The 19,440-nt window shown below is 41.1% G+C and overlaps 1 pseudogene; it reads left to right on the forward strand.

Moving 5' to 3' along the window:
• Positions 1-1,908: 1,908 nt before the first annotated feature.
• Positions 1,909-4,035, forward strand: LOC121521135 (annotated as a pseudogene).
• The last annotated feature ends 15,405 nt before the right edge of the window (positions 4,036-19,440 follow it).

A 19,440-nucleotide genomic window follows, 5' to 3' on the forward strand; every position in this document is an offset into this window, starting at 1 on the left:
GGAAACTTTTATTTATTTTGGCTCCATATTCTCTAAAGAGAGTTTTTAGATACTTTTAAAATAGTTTGTCTAGGATGCAAATGAGATGTGAGATTCATTTTACCCATTACAACCATTTTACTTATTTCAGTCATATACTCACCTGCAGTAGCAGGTAGGTTGCTCATGGCTCTCTGACTCTGGTCTGTGGGTCAGATGAGGCCTTGTTGATTCATGGAAGACAACTGAGGCTATCTGCTCTCTTTGTGTCTTTGTACCATGTTGTACGGATGCATATTCTGGCATAAATGTGGCCATTTTAAAGATGTTTTTCCTGATCTACTGCTCCTTTCCATGAAAAGAGAAATTCCACTTTAATGTTTGAGTTGACTGAGTTGTTATTTAAATTGGGCAGATTTGGCCTAATGTTCATTCTTTTTTGTTCCATGTAGATGAATTCTGCAAGCAGGGATATCTATATCAGATATTCTGATTTTTCAATACTTTTTTGTATTGTGTCTTCAGGGGTACCCAACATAGACTACTGAAGATCACTTTTGCCATACACAACAAACAATGTTTCATTCAACTACATCATAGTCCTCCTATGTTGAATTATGAAACTCAAGTGACAACATGCTGACATATTAAGGAAATCATCTGTTTTGGCTGCTTCTTAAAAATCTGTTAGTGTCTTACTAAAAGGTGAGGAGATGCTATTAACTCCTGAGCTACACTCAATCTGCCCTTTCTAAAGCACCTCTCAGATCATTATGAAACTGTAATGGTTGACATATCTTGAATGGTTTCCAGATTTGAGGAGGAAATGACTCGTGCTCTTTCAGCCCTACCTCATCTAAATTTTTTCACATATGAATAAAGACTAAGAAAATGTCCTTTAGTCAAATAATTTTTCCAGTGGCACTAAGAGATTCCTAACTAAAGTCTTTCTTTTCCTGTTTAATATGGCAACCCTGTCTAGCTCTCCTGACCTCGACCTTTCTTTGAGTCCCTCTTAGGAGAAAATCACTTCACAGCCCATTTTATCACACAGTGCTATCCTGGGATCATTGCAGGTCTGTGCAGCCCATGCAGCAGCTTGTGGTTCTGATATAAAGCCAACAAAAAGGTGCAAAAAGCCCCGTAGCTTCTCAAATGTTCATTTGACTGAGAAAGCTAAAGAATCATTTTAGGCCACTCATTAAAGAAAACAGACAACTTTGTTGAACTGGTAAAAGCCTTAACCTATAACAATAAAAAATGTTAAAAGGTTTGTCAGTTAATTCTGAATTGTTCTCCCCTTGGATATCTGTTTCCTCGTGTCTGTTTGTGCTTTCCGTTGTCTCAAAAATGTTTAACGTGTTCACTTTTATAAGCACCAGAACAGATCCAAATAAACAATACTGACCGTGGTGAAGTTGTTCCTTTTTCCTGTTGTTTGATGAGATTAAAAAAAAACTGTTCCAGCTCTTCATCCACATGAAGCTGAGGCACCTTTGCTCCTGCTCTCTTCCTCCTTGGCTCTCCCAGTGTCCCACAGGAGTCAACAAGGAGCGCTCCAGAATTTTCCAGTTGAGACACTTTTTTGGGTCCTGGCAGAATCTGCAGAGCTCGGAACAAGGATGGCATACAACATGGCACTCACGCTGTAGCAGCAGCTGTTGGCAGGATCTCAGGACTGATATGCAATGCCTGTCTGACAGGAAGTCAACATTATCTCCTGGGGTAAAAGAATTCCGAAAGAATCTTGAGCTTCTCAGGGCTTCTGCAGACACACAAGAGGAAGAAAAAACAGAAGATGATGATGCCTTTTTACTAATTGTGAGCAAAGTTTTGATATTGATATACCAACAAACAAAAAAATCTCTTCTAATCTGACCACAATGACTGACATTTACTTATAAAGACAACTGTCTTCAGTTTCAGGTCATGGAGGACCAGCTCATCATCCGAGGTGGTGTGGCAGCTTTATCTTCAGCAGCTTCTCATAGGTTGGGAGTTCATGTAGATTTAGCCATAGACATAATAAAGAGTAGATTCCGCATTGGCTGCTGGGGCGCAAGAAATACGGCCGCCATCTTGGTCTGGTCATCCTACCTGTAAACATAAACTGAAGCAGCAGAGGATTCACAATGCTAGCACTCTGTGGCGTATTCCTGTGCAAATCAGCAGACTATTAAGAACAGGGCCCGGAGGATTACTTTCACCCTAACCCTAGCCGGTGTTCACCTGGCTATTAGGCCAACTGAGACTTTATAAATCATATATTCCATAATACAGACTGAGATTACAACTGACACAAGAACGCTATTTTAGAAATAAAACAAATATTGCTGGTATAACATTGACCAGCAAATTTTACACAGGTGACACAGGCTGTATTATTCACATGTAATTCTTTCACCCTAACAAAAGTAAGGTACCTCTCATGTCTCATTCCCAGCCCACTTACTAAAGAATACAGGCTACAGAACATCTGACTGTAGAATACTTTGCAAACAAGCTTACTCAAATTTTCAGCAGCTTTGGTTTATTATCAGCAGATATGCATCAAAGTAGGAGTTTTGTTGAAGAAGGTTCAAAGAAATTTGAAGGAAGAAAATAGGAAGAAGAAGGAAGAAAATAAGCTTGACCTCCTTTTTAAAATGTTTTTGTGTTGACTCCCTCAAATCTCCCGTTTTCATTTTGAAGGTTTCCCAAAGACAAAGATATGAGGAAGAAGTGGGAAGTGGCTTTGAGGAGGGAAGGATTCACCACAAGTGAGTAATCCGTGATTTGCAGTGAGCATTTTAAGCAGGACGATTTTGACAGGACAGGACAGGTTGTCCGACTGAGAGATGGTGTTATTCCCTAGGTGTATCATCATAAGGCTGTTAGCATTCATAAATGTAAATATTCTATTATCAATATTCTTTTAAAGTATTATGCTTCTTAATTTTAGCTGGGAAAGGGCAGGACTACATCTACCTCTAGAAAAGCTGAAGAGAGCCTGTCTGTGGCCCCTCAGGATGACCCAGAAGCTTCAACCTCACACTCACAACCTCAGCCTAATGATGTGAGTATTTCTATGTTAAACAACATATCAAAATGGTCCTAGACATAGTAAAATCTCTTTTGTTTGCTGCCACTCATATCAAACACACTCACAAATAAACCCACACACACAATTGAAGACATGTTGAACATGCTATCCTGGCACACACACACACTCACACGCACATGGTGCTGGCAGTGGCTTTGACAGGTGATGACTATAAGAAAGAATGTGGGCCATACTCTAGTGGTGTCAAAGTGATGTGTGTGAAGTGAAACATCATTCAAACCATGTTCATCCCTCCTTCTACTAGGATCATAGCTATGCCTTGCCTGCTTCTCCTACCGCTCTTAAGGCCAGACTCAATGGAGCTTTAGCAAGAGTGGAAAGTCTGGAGCAAGAGAAGAAGAATGCCATGGCTAGAGAAAAGAGGGCAAAGACCACAGTGAAGAGTCTTTTGGGGGATTTGAGGGAAAAGAACCTCATTAATGAAGAGCTCAAAGAGAGGCTTGATTTCTACTCAGGTAAGATGAAATTAGCACTTTGAAATTCATGTACATCTTATTCTTATACTCTTTATTAAACTTCTTAGTTATTATATGAAGGGGACTTATTATTTTTTTCTCATACAATTTCAGACCTTCAAATAGACTTCATGGCAAAACAGGGCCATGAGTACTCAAAGCACTATGGAAAGTTTGCCCTTACACTCCATCTACATGGTCCAAAGGCATACAAATACCTCAGAGAGACTCGAAATTTTCCCCTTCCTCATCCACATACATTACAAAGATAGTCTTAATGTTGTCCAATTGAATTTTTGGAAATTATTGTTGCAAATACGTTAAATAGCTACTTCTCAATATTTTTTACAGGTAGCTGCGTTCGCTGGATGACAAGCCTATCCTGAACAAGGTGATGCTGGATATGTTGGAGAGAAGATGCCAGGAAGACCAGGCTAAATATGGATGTGTTGCACTCATGTTGGATGCCATGGCAATCAGAAAACATGTGCAATATAATCCACATAACCAGTCAATGTCTGGTTTTGTAGACATGGGTGATGGAAACAATGAGACAGATGTTGCTACTGAGGCTCTTGTGTTTATGGTGGTTGGCCTACAAGGACATTGGAAAGCTCCCATTGCATACTACCTGACAAAGTCTCCATCACCTGAAACCCAGAGGGTCCTTCTCAGTCATGCTCTTGGGGAGCTGCATGCACGGGGCATTCAGGTTGTATGTGTAACAATGGATGGGCATGCCTCCAACATCAGCATGTGCAACCAACTTGGGTGTGAGCTGAAGGGAAACCCACAAGAGCCACTTAAGACCAGTTTCCCGCATCTGGTGACTGGTGAGAAAGTATTTATAATGATGAATGCATGCCACATGCTGTAGTTGGCACATAATATGTTGCAGGTAAATGATGATTGTTGTAGACCTATTTGTACAAGTTATGTCTCTGCTGCTAAAAGTAATATTTAAATATTGTTGTCTGTTCATTTGCACAGTTATGGCTGGACGTGATGATCAACATTTTGCTGTTTGTACTTGTTTGAGCAGTGACTGATTCTTTCTCTGCAGGCATACAGTCTGTAAAAACTGTATTTTAAAGTAACTGAAACCAACCAAAACTCAAAATTTACATTCTGACAAACCAAATGCATGCTTTAAAAACTAGTTTTTGGGAAATTTTATTTTTTTCCATCTTGACAAACTTTGTTTGTCACTCACCCATATTCACATGTGTTTACACTATATTATGAAGAAAATAGGCATTTAAATGTGGAGAGGGTTTTAACACTGAGCTAAAATCTGATTTGGTTTGAAATGATTTGTATTTCTGTAAGACTGCGCAGTCAAATACAGAGGCACATCTCACACATAAAGCCTAAATCTACTCAGATAGAGACCTCAGAGGATCCATAACAGAAAGTGAGCAGGTCAAAGCCTGGAGCTGCTCCTCCTGATAAACAGAGGGGAGGTACAGGCCTGCAGAGAGAATATCAGCTCTCCTGCATGATGACCCTGCTAGACCCCATCTTCATGCACTGCAGATTCTGCTGTTTCTGACGGTGTTCTCTCTTTTGGCAGCTCTGTTCTGCATTTACTGTCCTCCATCGTCTCCTGCATCTCCTCCTCTCTGGTGTCAGACTTAGTTAAATGTAGCAGAACAGCTGCTTGGTGTGTGCTGCTGCAGCTTATCAACAACTCTGACAACATGATTTATGTTACTCATTCCACACACAACACACCTGTCTGTAATTGCTTCCCAAATGGATTTGCTTCTTTTTTTCTGTGCATTGAAAAAGAAAGACAAAGTAGAAAGTGCTCTACATGGAAGCAGTGGGTTCATTACTCTGCAAACTGCACACATCAGTGGTTAATGCTGAGTGGGATATTAGGATGTGACCATACTGTTGTTAATATTCATTTACCTCCCTTTATCTGAAAGTATGTGCCCACAGACTATAAAAGTTGGTGAATTTTTTTAGGACAAACATGACTCCCCTAAATTCTGTGCATAGAAACTGAAAAATCACAAATGATTCATGCCAAGGTCTACAGAGCTGAAAAGAAAAATGCCTCACACTGATTAAATTAAGCAGAAGAGTTTTCTGATTTTCCAGTGGATGTGTTTTGTTTCTGCTGGCATGACAGACAGAGGTGTTACAGATCAAGCAATTTTCAAAATTTGCCCATGAATTACAACACCTTGTTTTTGCTTTCACGGAGTGAAAAGTTTTACAACCTCAACACAGCTCCCTAGAAACACTGTCGTGATTTATTCAACTTTTTACTTTCCTGGTCTTTACATAATTTTTTCCTTTTCAACTACCTGGAAATGACACAAAGACATTCCCCAGATTGTTAAATAATACTATGAGGACAAAAGTATTAGGCCACACCTGTTGATTTCATGTGCTCAATCAGGCCCATTGCCACAGGTGTATACAATCAAACACCTGGCCATGCAGTCTATTTGCAAACATTTGTAATGTTAAATGAGTTGTTCTGAAGAGCTCAGTGACTGAAAGTGTGGTACTGTGATGGATGCCCCCTTGCAATAAGGCCAGTGAAATTTCATCCCTGCTTGAGTCCACAGTCAAGTTTAAGTGATATTATTAGAAAGTGGAAGCATTTAGGAACAACAGCAACTCAGCCAAGAAAGTGGAACACCACGTAAAATTACAGAGTGGTGTACAGACTGCTAAGGTTTATGGCGGTTAAAGGTCATCAACACTCTGCTGATTCCAATACTGAAGATTTCTGAATTTCCGCTGGCTTTAATGTAAGCACAAAAACTGTGCAGCAGGAGCTTCATGAATGGGTTTCCATTGCTGAGCAGCTGCATGCAAGCCTCACATCACCAAGTCCATTGCCAAGCACTGGATGGGGTGGTGTGAAGCCCACTGATTGACCGAATGGACTGTGCCGCTGTGGAAACGTGTTCTGTGAAGTGATGAAATGCTTCTCTGTTTGGCAGTCAGATCGGCTAGTCTGGGTTTGGCAGATGCCAAGAGAACGTTACCTGCCTAACAGTTGTTGACATTGTGTCACTGTCAACTGTGAAGTTTGGTGGAGGAGGGATAATGGTATGGGGCTGTTTTCCAAGGTTTGGGCGAGACCACTTATCTCCAGTGAAGGCTGATCATAATGCGTAAGCATTTCACGACAGTTTTGACAACGCTCTGCTTACAACTTTATGTTGCAACAGTGTGGAGAAGTCCCATTTCTATTCCAACATGACTGTGCCCCAGTGCACAAAGCAAGGACAATAAAGACATGGTTCAGTGTGGAAGAACTTGAATTTATTTTTGATCTGGCCTTCTCATCCAACATCAGTGCCTTACCTCATAAATGCTCTACTGAATGAATGGGCACAAACCCAAAAAATCACTCTGAAATCTTGACTGGAGTGGAGACTGTTGTAGCTGCACAAAGGGGAAAAAAGCTCCACATTAAACTACTTGACTTGAATACAATGTTATTACAGTCCCTGTTTGTGTAATAGTCAGGCAGCCAAATACTTTGTCCGTATGTCCTTACATTAAAAAAAGACCCGGTTATCAAATCAGGGACATGCAAATATCAATAGCATTCATCCCTATGCAGTGATTTTACAGGATGTAGTTATATAATAATCTGTATGTGGATAACACCTCTACACAAGAAACACAGCTGTCAGTGTTTTGAGTCACACTGAGTTGTTTACTGTCTTTTCTTGGCTACTTTGGAGTTATGACAGCTTGGATGAAGTGTTTCTTCCTGTTGCTCCATCCATCTCAAGTCCCTGGTGGCTCCAACTGGAATGTAGATGCAGGTTTTTGAAGTAAAAACTTTGGAGTTTGACCAATAACTTTTCATAGCTGATTTTTATTAGCTACAGTCTGTTTGTTTTTTAATGAAACACAAGATACTTGTGCCCTATAAAGAGGATCAGCACTCAGTGAATAAATCCCTATTCCATTACTATCTGCCTCCACAAGTCAACCGTGCAGACTGATGGGAAGTAAGAAACCCACACTTCACAGGGGTTGTCAAGAGGGAACTCTCCTTCATCAGTGTTTTGTCCAGTTAGTCGCACAACACCTCCAGAGGGCTGAACAGTGATCTCCAGCATCCCAGAGCCACCCCCCTCCGTGCCGGCTCCCACCACCCACCATGCCAACACGCAGACTTCATCTTACCTATCTTACCACATGGCCCACTCAGCCTCAACACCACTCATGATTACAGTGCAACAGTTATTACCCATAACTAAGAGTAAAAAAGAGGGGAAAATGAGACAGATTAGGGAGAGCAAAGGAGAGAGAGAGACAGAGAGAGCAAGCTTCGCAATAGCGTGGGGAAGGCAGAGCTAAGGGTGTGGTACCCTGTTGTGGGTAAACACACACCCCAACCTGGTGTGGTGTGTGTATTAACTGTCTTTCACAAATTCTGTCCCTGCACTCCCAGCTCTCTAAGTAATGAAATGGCTGACCTTGATACAAACCCTCTACATCCCACTTCTACTGGACGAGTCCTAACTTTTCATCCTCGCTGTTCAGCTTCTGTTTCTAAATCTGCATATCTCATCTTCTTCCTTTCATATTAGTATAATGAGAGCCTTACTTTGGTAAGAGGTGGTTAAAACATCCCCAAAGGACTTGAGTACTGCAATACATAAAACTGAATGACAGTTTAAAATGTAAAACACTTTTTATGAATGTGCATTCACAGTGTATGAAGTGTAGCACACACTTAAGATTTAGTCATCATCTGGTTAGAGGAATTTTACCTAAAGTCAAACACATGACATCTAAGTGGTAAGAGTTGCAAGAGCATTGACACTGAGGGACAGGCCTGCCAGATTTGGCTGGGCCCCTGAAAAACCCAGAGAATGGGCCCTTCCCAGATGTGATATATTGATGATCTAAATGCATACATGTTGGATCAGTAGCATTAATGGCAGCATGCTAGGATCTCATCTAAAAGTAACTTCATTGTGGAGCTGAAATATATATAAGGATAATATTAGGTTTTGATGTTGAAATGATTTATTTTTGTCCAATTTTGCCACTGTTAACCCATTTTCTGATGGCACTTGATTGGCAGCACCTGTGAGCAAGGGCCCTGCTACAGTGGTCAGTAGGTGTCTGCTCCAAGAATCAGCATGCCACGTTTGACTGATTTAGATAGGGCCTGGGTGATAGGAAAACTTCAAGCTGGTGTTCTACAAAACCAAGTTGCTATTTGCTATTCGGAGCGAGACCTGGTACCATCTCGAAACTGAAGGACAAGTCCCATATAACAGGAGATGCCAGAAACAGGATGCTAAGTGGGTGTCCCAGGAAGATGGCACCCAAAGAGGACTGTTTACGGACCCTGTCAGCACTTAGGAACCATAGGCTGTCTTCTACAGATCTGCAGTCAAGGTTTGAAGGGCAATATGGTCGACAGGTCTCTGCCCAGACAATCCAGAACACACTGCACACAGCCAATTTCCAGTCTCATAGGGTTGCCAGAAGGCCTGCCATCACTGACTCCCACCATCAGACCTGATTGCGCTGTGTCAGCAATACATGCACTGCAACCTGAACATGTGGAGGAATGTTATGTTCAGTGATGAGTCCAGATTCTGCTTACAGCAGTTGGATCATAAGATCAAAGTGTGGAGGGGATGCAGAGAATGCTATGCTGATTGCTGCATCGATAGAGTAACATCTTTTGGTAGAGGCAGTGTGATGGTGTGGGGCAGCATCTCACTGGAAAAACGAGGCTTGCCATCACTGGAGGCAATCTAAATGCAGAGAGATATCGGGATGTGATTCTGCAACCAGTGGCAATCCCATATCTCCACAGTCTGGGACTGAGCTCTATCCTCCAAGATGACTACACTGGCCCCCACAGAGCAGGGTTTATAAGAGACTACTTCCAGGATTTGGGAGTGGAGAGGATAGAATGGCCTGCAAGCAGCCCTGACCTCAACCCCATTGAACACTTGTGGGATCAGCTTGGGCATGCTGTTCATGCCAGAGTGAGCAACGCAGCAACATTGGCTGACTAGCCAGAAATGCTGGTTGAAGAATGGGATGCCATCCCACAGCAGTGTGTGACCAGGCTGGTGACTAGCATGAGGAGGAGGAGCCAGTCTATGTCTTGTTTCTTCAAACTTCAATCATCCAGTCCACCAAACACCAAACAAGAGTCAATGGCAGAATAGCTGTTGGGCTTTGGCAGAGAAGATTTGGCAAATGTTTCAACCCACATACTCAGCTCTGCTGCTCATCCCACAGATGCATGTTCTTTACAAATGTGGCACAATTTAAAAGAGAAACAAAAAGGTTTTACAGTGGTATAAGATTTATTGACAAGAAGCACTGTTACAACAAAGAAATAATTTGCCAAACACAAATTTACTTGTTTTGTGATATGTTTATCTGAACACTTCGCAGTCAATCATTAACACCCACACACAGCATTGATATAAAGAAACACTCTGATTTTCAGTTCCTACAGAGATGAATTCACAGTGAAATGCTGGTTTTTGCTGTAGGGCTGACAGACATAATTAGCAGAATGCCTACAGCACCAGGGAAGATGGAAAAGACCAACTATTATGTCCAAGGCAGAAATTACAGCAATTACACAAAGCAACATGCTTGGAGCTACAAGCCATTACTCTTTAGATTCAAGCTGTTTCAGCGTTAAGCTTTGGACTTTTCTCACAGAGCCATCTTTGGTACAGCCTTCAACACTGAGCCAGAAATTCAGTCGACCCAGACTGATACAGACGCCACCAGATAAAAGAGCCTGACACAACATGGACAAGACACTGTCTTATGAGACTGCACTTTTTAGAGATTGAAAATATGTAAATTTATGGATTTAACATTTGTGTTTGGTGTGTTTGTGCCCTGTGGCTCCATTAGTGTGGTTTCTCATAATCCCGTGTCCATGGGTCACTGATGAAAGAAGCAGACGGCCTTCAGACAGGAGAAGACCTCATTAGAGAGCCATGAACAGATCCTGGATCTTTGATTTAAAACATTTGTTCTGACTAAAGCAGGCTGATCAAGGGTGTCTCTTTGTTATAAAGAAAAACAACTTTACATGAAAAACTTGAGTCAGCGTCTCTAAGGACCAAAAACAAAGCAAATGAAACACTTAAATCAAAGAAGTTCAATCCCACACTGTCACTTTTTAAACTTCATTTACAATTGTGCCTAATTTTATCAAGCTTTGTCCTTCTTCTCTGATGTAACTGCAAAAGACTAACAGGTGTGCAGAAGTTTTCTTTCTTTAGTCAACAGATGCTTTGACGCTGCAGCTCCTGTGGCATTTTTAAGTGAATGACACCTGCAGAGGCATATGCATCCTCCTAGTAAGTCCGAACAGGTCTAGATAAAAGTGAAGGGATACCGCTGGATTATCCTTTGGAAACTTTCTCTGAGGGGACCTGATAATGTTTTTGGTATCAGCTCCAGAGGGGTCGGGTTTAAATCGACAGGCAGTCTGAGAGAGCGCTGACTGTCAGAGAGGAACACTTGTAACACTCAGGAGAAAATTAGCCTTGTTTAAACAGAGACTCAGACACCAGCACCATGTAGAGTAATTGAGCCCTGCTGAGAAAGAAGGACTAAGGTGTTTGAGTCTCTGATGGTTGTAATTACCTCTCTGACCACATCAGGAGGTTCAGAAATTTAAGGATCAGACGCTGCTGAGTGGAGCTGATTAAGAGATCGACAAAAGACCAACAGGACGACTGCAGAACATGACGAGAAAGAAAGAAACTGGAAGAAAGACATCCTATTTAGGGTTATTTTATTTAGGAGTTTTTTTGATCAAACTCTGCATGACAGCATTTTCATTGCTTATTGTAGGAGGGATCAGCATGTTATAATGCATTGATTATTTTACAATGAATGACCACTGCTTCACACACTCCCACCATTTGGACCCACATTTGCATTTGGCATGCTCAGGTCTAGGGGTATGACATCCCTATTTTTGTTAGGATGGAGCTAAACAGTCTGGCTACAGACGTTCATCTCTGAAGGCCACTGTCAGAGATTCATTCATCTGCCATAAAACTGCTGTAATTTCCTGATACAATGTATAACAGATCTGCTCTGTTCATAAAAAAGTCTGGTAGTTACATTCATAAAATAACCACATTGCACACATTACAGACTAAGAAACATTTCATTAAAAACAGATAAAAACATCAGAGGTCTACACTGGGACTAAATTATGCAGAGATCTGTTTTAGAAGAAGGTACATTAATGGTGGCATGCTAAAGCTAACGAAGCTATGCTTGGTAAGTTAATAGTATTACTACATAAGCCAATGTAGCTAAGTTAGCTTTAGTAACATGACCTTTAACAAACTTACCTAAAGCTAACTTAGCTCCAAAGATAATGAGATATGTAGCTTACATAGCTGTTTTGTAAGCTTAGCTTAAACTACCTAGCTCTATCATGTCTGTATCTTATGCAGCTAACAGAGCCTTGTAAGCTAAGCTTGCTGGATTAGAAGAATATTTTCATGGAGGAGGAGCTTTTTTCTTGTTTACTTTGCTTTATCAAACCTTTTGTAATTAGGTTTGGCAAGTCAGGTTTTTAACTTTTGGTATCCTAACCCTAATCTTGACCCTGACTCTAACCCCAAACAGAAGTTCAACTAGATTACATGTTGAAAGCTGTGGCATGTATTTCTGTTGTGAGATAAGTGGCATCTCAGAAGAATGGTCTGTGAGAGTAGCCGTCGGAAATTAATGGTCTGCAGCCAGACCCCTCTCGAATGGAGTACAAGGGGCACAAGGTACTTTAAACAGAGATTTCAAGATGTACACTCTGAACTGATTGCTATGCGAAAACTCTAAGGTCGCGTTCACACCAGAGCTTCTTAGTCCACCTTACAAACTCTGGTCTGTGTTCCTGGACAGTTGGATTTGTTTGGAGTGTTTAAAAGTTCATACAAAGTCTGGTATGGTACAAAACAAGTGACCTCTGGTCCACTTAAAAATGAGGGTCTCGGTTTGATTCCAAATGAACACTGGAGCTATTGGTTTGAGGTGTGAAAGCAAAGCAACCAACTTGTGAACCAAAGGGAGGAAGTGGCACGAAGTTTAATGATTTATGGATATATTTATGTCATTTGATTCACTCAAATGTTGGTACCTCACTTGGCATCTGTGTAACCATGGCGACACGTTGTGGTCTCTTGCTCTCATTTTGGCTAGCTTTCTTCTTCAGTACTGATTCATCCGTCTCATGTTAAGAATGACATGCTGGACAGCTTGCTTCCTCACTGTCTGCTCATAATGCCCCAAGGAATAAGCAGAAATCCCAGGACAGCATTTATTACGTGGAAAAAAAAAAAGACAGGTGGAAGGAGATGGATTTTCAGTTTCGTCTTCTTTTCTTCTTCACCACTCCTTGTTTGGAACAGCAGGGTCACAAAATAAGGTGTAAAAACGACCAAAGAATGCCCTTACAAATCATTGGTACTATGGCTGCACAGGAAATAAGTGAAGTGTTTAAAAGTTAAAAAGTTCCTTGGTTGATAAAGTTTTAAAAATGCAACAGCTTTCTAATGCCTAAATCTAATGTTGCTTCCTTGCATTACTGTCCTTTTACTTCAAAAAGCAGAATGCTCATAGTAGTATTGCCGTCCTGTCAATTAGATGTATGATGTTGATGACCGATGATGACTACATGTCAGAAGCTTCAAGGGTTTTGTAGGGGAAAATTTCACCCTTACCCCTTGTAACTCTGTTCCAAAGGGCAAGGGGGGCTCAAAATCAAAGGTAAAAGTAAGAAATGAGACTGAGACAAAGGACTGATTAATAGAAAGGGCAGATGGATGAGTGAGTGAAAGACAGACTTCAGTCAGACTTTGATTCATTAAACAATCCAATCATAAAGCTGCTAGTTTGATTGGTACATTAACTGCTCTATTAGTAAGTAATTTCTGAGTTTCAGATGGTTTTAATTTCTCAGTGTTAGTGTGCACACATGCTGAAGATAAACTGTAGACAGTTGACAGTGAGTGAAAATTTGTGCAGATGCAGATTTAATTGAATGAGAATGTCACATAGGACTCCAGACAAAAGTGCTTCATGAGATCAAACATCAATTATTGCTCTAGGCTCTTCAGAATGAGACAAGTGATGGAGAAGTGAGAGCTCTCTTTATGACCAAAGAACCACGTATTGATAGCAGACATGGAGAGCAGCTCTGTCAGGGGACGACTGCAACTACATCTTGCGTTTTGATTGCTGGCAGTTGAATTTTCTGTGTTATCAGGAAACCACAACAACATCATTCACCAAAAAATGCCATACATTCTGCATGCACTGACACTTTTTGTAAAGCTCTCAAACCACTTCAGTGCTGGACAAAAAAAAAATAAAGAGTTTTACCTAGCTAGGTGCTCTGCAAGGCTGTACAAAAATGGTGCGTGAAGCCCATGCCAATGTCTCATTGCTAACAAGACTGCAATAAAAACCTGCTGATGTCAGGCAAATAAAATGTACATCATCCTCACCGTCTTAGTTTGGCGTGTTAGCATGCATGCAAGATTAGCTGATTAGCATTAAACAAAATGTTCATCTGGGACCAGCAGACGTGCTAACTCTTTATCCTTTAGGCTATGCCGAGGGCATGTCTGGAAAACATTTGAATCATTTAATACAGGGACAACCTTGACTGTGTATTCATCCAGCACATTCTGGTGTAGACACACTGTACAAACAGCATGAAGAAGGATTTTCAGCAACATGGATTTCTACTGGCTCCATTAATTAGAACAATTACAAATGACCTCTGTTTTAGCCATTTGAACTAAAATGCAATGCTTTCTTGCAAAAGAGACATGCAACAACTTATTTATATACAGGGCTGTGAAAACATAATTGCCCCCTAAACCTAATAACTGCTTGTGCCACCCTTGGCAGGAACAAATACAAGCATTTGTGATAACTATCAATGATTTTTTCACCTCATTGTGGAGGAATTTTGGCCCATTCTTCTTTGCAAAATTGTTTTAATTCAGCCACATTGATGGGTTTTCCAGCATGACCACCCTGTTTAAGGTCATGCCAGAGCATCTCAATCAGATTTAAGTCCACACTTTGACCAGGCCACTCCAAAACCTTCCTTTAGTTTTTTTTTTTTTTAAACCATTCAGAGGCAGAATTGCTGGTGTGATTTGGACCATTGTCCTGCTGCATAACCCAAATGCACTTAAGCTTGAGGTCACAAAGTGATAGTCAGACTTTCTCCTTTAAGATTTTCTGGTAGAGAACAGAATTCATGGTTTTGCAGCAAGTGGTCCAGGTCCTGAAGCAGCAAAGCAGCCCCAGACCATCTCACTACCACCACCATGTTTGACTGTTGGTATGATGTTCTTTTGATGAAATGTTGTTAGTTTTACTCCAGCTGAAATGAGACGCATACCTTCTAAAAGTTCAGCTTTTTTTTAGTCAGTCCATAGAATATTTTCCCTAAAGTCAGGATATTTTTAGTCAAATGTGAGATGATCCTTTGTGTTCTTTTTGGTCAGCAGGGGTTCTGCTCTCCTTGTGTGCTCCTGCATGGTTATAATGAATGTTTGTCAGGTCTTTTCTTTCTCTAGGTAAGCTGTTGCCTCCTTCATGGGAGGAAGAGGCTGCATTTGATGCATCCAAATCAGCCAGAATTGAACAGAATTAACAGAAAGAAAAGGGGGAACAAAAGCTCACTTGTTTATGTACTCCTGTGTGTTTATAACTAATGCCCCGTTTACACGACAACGTTTTCGAGTGAAAACGCAAAAGTTTTGTAGCGTTTTGGCTGTCCGTTTACACGGCAACGGCGTTTTGGTGCCTGAAAACGCAAGTTTCTGAAAACGGGCTCCAGAGTGGAAGTATTCTAAAATGCCCCCGTCTCCGTGTAAACAGGGAAAACGACACTTCCTGAAAACGCACATGCGCACTGTGACTGCAATCAGCTGTCAAGCACGAGTGTCGCAGCAGTCTGGACCCAGCCGTGGCAGCTCCAGCTGTGATGTAGTTTACTGCTTGTCATGTCATAGAGGGGACGCATTATTCTCATTTAGAGGGCTATCAGTGCCAGTTTCTTCAAATAAAGTCATGCTATCAATTCTGGAAATGATTACTTTTACCTTTTTTATCGACCATCATGATAATCACCATCATCACCATCATAGTGAGGCAGAGATATTTCACGGCTCATATTAACACAAAAATGCTTTGCTAGATCAGTCTTGTTATAATATAGATATCTGCAGAGAATAATTCATTCCCCACAGACAAATTCAGCTCCTACAGCCTTTAACTTCTCGTGGATTTTCTCATAAAGTGCGGCACTGCACACGAGCGCAGCTGAAGCCCTTTTTTCAGGATATTTCTATTTTCCTATATATCTCCTTCTCATAAATGTTTGAGACTTTATCTTTTTTTCTTTAAGTTTTAATAACTTCTTGAATTTCCCTTCGGGGATAAATAAAGTTAGTGTATTGTATTGTGACTCCCCTGTCTCCTCCTCCACCGGCTACATATCAATGTTCAGCTGATGGAGGAGACAGGATTAGAGCTTCCATGTTTAGTTAAAAAAGATAGTTAATCACTTCCAAGAAGCAGATAAAATTGAAAAGGGGGAAGTAGAAATAATGTTCTGAAAAAGCTATCATTCTTTTGCTGCACTAAAAGCAGGAAGCGCCACACTTTCGGAGAAAATCCAAAAAAAATCAAAAGCTTGAGGATAAAAATTTGTCTCTGGAAAATCAAACAGTCTTAACAGGATTTCGTTAATAATAAGACAAAGCAAAACGTCGTGTAAACAAGGCCTTAGAAAAATGGAGGACAGAAAAGGCACAAATACAAGATTGGACAATAACAGTCAGCCAGTCCTGAAGGAGATGCACATACAGCTCTTACTGCAAATTATCTGCAGTGTCTTAACTTCCACCAGTACCATCCTCAGGCTCACCAGCAGCTTGCAAGTGTTTCATACACTCAAGCTTCCAGTGTTATGTACCTCCATATCTCCAAGACCTCAGCTACCCATTGGGAGACAATAATGAGGAGAATCTGCCTTTGACAGCTTCAACACTTGCAGGCCCCAAATACACCCATCATCATCTCCTGCCTGTCTAATCAGCTCTGTAAAAAGACGTGGGCAGCAACAAGACTCTTCTTCTCACTCTCCTTCACAACTTTTGTCTCATTTGCTGCAGGATCTAAAAATACTGAGGGCGCCAAGTGAAGGGAATCTTCTCATTATTATTCAGTTATTTTCTGACTGTCTCAAAATGAGGGAGAAAGTGTGTCTGAAATGCATCTTGGGCTAAATTTAAAGATTTGAAACATTACATATGAGCTGAAGAGGTCTGACTGGATCATGCTCCTTCCTTAGGCTGTCTTACAGCGTCTGCTCCCCCTGCAGACAAATTAGCAGATTTCTGCTGTCCGCAACACAACTCAAAGAGCAGCCGTAGCCTCTTCTTACATGTGAGCGACATGGAGTCTAGAGTCCCACAGGAGGGGACCAACCTCTGAGTGACAGGCATCCCAGCATGCACTCACCTGCAGACATCAGGACTCACCAGCTGAGGAAGCAGTCAGAAGGATACTTTGATAGTGTTCAGCATAAAACTTCTTGCTTACATCTCCATTTTACTGCATGGCTGTCGTCATGGTAATTTGATGAAGTGTCCCAGCAGCATTTCTATAATCCCACAAAAGGTCCTTGAGGCATTACATTTGGCCCCCAGCATCAGAATGAGTCCGCATTTTTATACAAACCATATTACTGGTACATCACCACATGGTGGAAAAGTCAAACTTAAGGAAAAGATGGAGGAGGGTTGTGTAACAACAAGTAATGCATATCTGACGTCAGAGCAAGAGTCCCCTCTGTCCAACAACCTTGAGATGGGAAAAATGCTCAGAAATCCCCACTACATAATGGAGAATAGCCTCTCTACACAAGCTTATACATTCATCTACTACAACCCCAATCCCAAAAAAGTTGGGGTGTTGTGTAAAATGTAAATAAAATCTCATAAACCCTTATTTAATTCACAATAGAACATAAACAACATGTCAGATGTTAAAACTGAGTCATTCATGAAACATATCAGCTCATCCTGAATTTGCAGCTACACATTTTAAAAAAGTAGGGACAGGGCCATTTTTGCTATTGTGTAGCATCCCCTCTTCCTTTGACAACAGCGTGTAGATGTCTGGGAAGTGAGGAGACCAGCAACCTGAGTAGAGGAATGTTGTCCCATTCTTGTCTGATGTGGGACTCTACCTGCTCAACAGTCCTGGGTCTTCTTTGCTGGATTTTTGATTTATGATGCTCCAAATGTTTTCTATTAGTGAAAGGTCTGGCCTGCAGGCAGACCAGACTTTTTTTTACTGTGAAGCCATGCCGTTGTGTTGGATTCAGTGTGTGAGATATTGTCCTGCTGAAATATGCAAGACTTTTCCTGAATGAGATGTTGTCCAGGTGGAGCATATGTTTCTCTTAAACCTCTACATGCTTTTCAGCATTGACAGTGTCTTTCCAGATGAGTAAGCTGACCCTGCCATAGGCACTAACCCCATACCATCAGAGATGCAGGCTTTTAAACTGTGATGGTAATGAGCTGGATGGTCCCTCTCTTCTTTAGTCCACAGGACACAGCATCTGTGGTTTCTTCTGACCACACAACACATTTCCATTTTGCTTCAGTCCTTTTAAAATGAGCATTAGCACAGAGAGAACGGCAGCGTTTCTGGATTGTGAGATTTGACAATCATTGCATTCTCTCTTGTTTACATTTTACACAGTGCCCCAGCTTTTTTGAATTGGGGTTATAAAATTCAAAGGGTTGTTTCAGTTTCAACATCCAGCTTGTTTGCAAATGTCTCCTCTCTCCTCCAGACTTGTTAGCCGAACAGCTCAAAATCTTTGATGAGAGAAGCTCGTCTCTGTGCTCAGTGCCATGCCCCTAACAGTTTTCATACAATATTAACTTGCAACAGAGCTTGAAGGACAAACAAACTTAACATAATGTGGAATAAATATAACAAAAGCATCTGTGAGTGACACATCATTAGACACTCATGAATTATTCAGTATCTACAATCATATCAGTTTGCCAAAGGATCAACATGTAGAGGAGTGAGCCAGCCCAGACAGAGTACCTGATTACAAGTTAAATCCTCCTGAACTGGACTGCTCCGTCCCTGAAGATCTGTCAGTCATCAGTGAGGAGAGCAGAGGCAGGAATGAGCCAGCTCTCTCCTCTGAGTGTTGATTTGGACTGCCTGCTGTTCCCAAAGAAAGGCTGCATCCAACCAGCTTTGAGATGGCCCTCAATCGAAGACATGATTGTGGATGTAGGTAATTTCACGGTTAAGAGCATGAAACTCTCAGTGAGATGGATGAAGAGATAGAGAGTGAGGGAGGGAGAAACGACTGCAAATTAGAAGCCAGGGTGCTGGAAGGTGAGGATCCCTGGCTAAAGTTGCATTAAACACGTATAAATTCAGCATTAGAACTGCCCAAGACATTCTGGCTGCCCACTGTTCATCTAAGACAGCAGATCTCAGAGAGTAAGTGCACTGATTTGCCAGTACATCGTTTCATTCATTCTTATTCAACTTTACTCATAAAAAGTCTGTTATTCATTATTATTATTCATTAAATAATGACACTGCAAACATCACAGACTACGGATCATCTCATGAATAAAACTCAGAAAAAAATCAGGGGCCTAATACGGGATAAAATCATGCATTGACCCATGTTAGAAGAAGTTACACATAGGGTGGCTTTCTTTAGCTTTGTTAGCTACCTAACATGCTAGCTACATAATTAATGTTATTACATAAGCCAATGATGCTAAGTTAGCTTTAGCAATATGAGCTTTAGCAGATGTAGAT

This window comes from Cheilinus undulatus, linkage group 14 (assembly GCF_018320785.1).
Source record: "Cheilinus undulatus linkage group 14, ASM1832078v1, whole genome shotgun sequence".
Classification (NCBI taxonomy): Eukaryota; Metazoa; Chordata; class Actinopteri; order Labriformes; family Labridae; genus Cheilinus; species Cheilinus undulatus.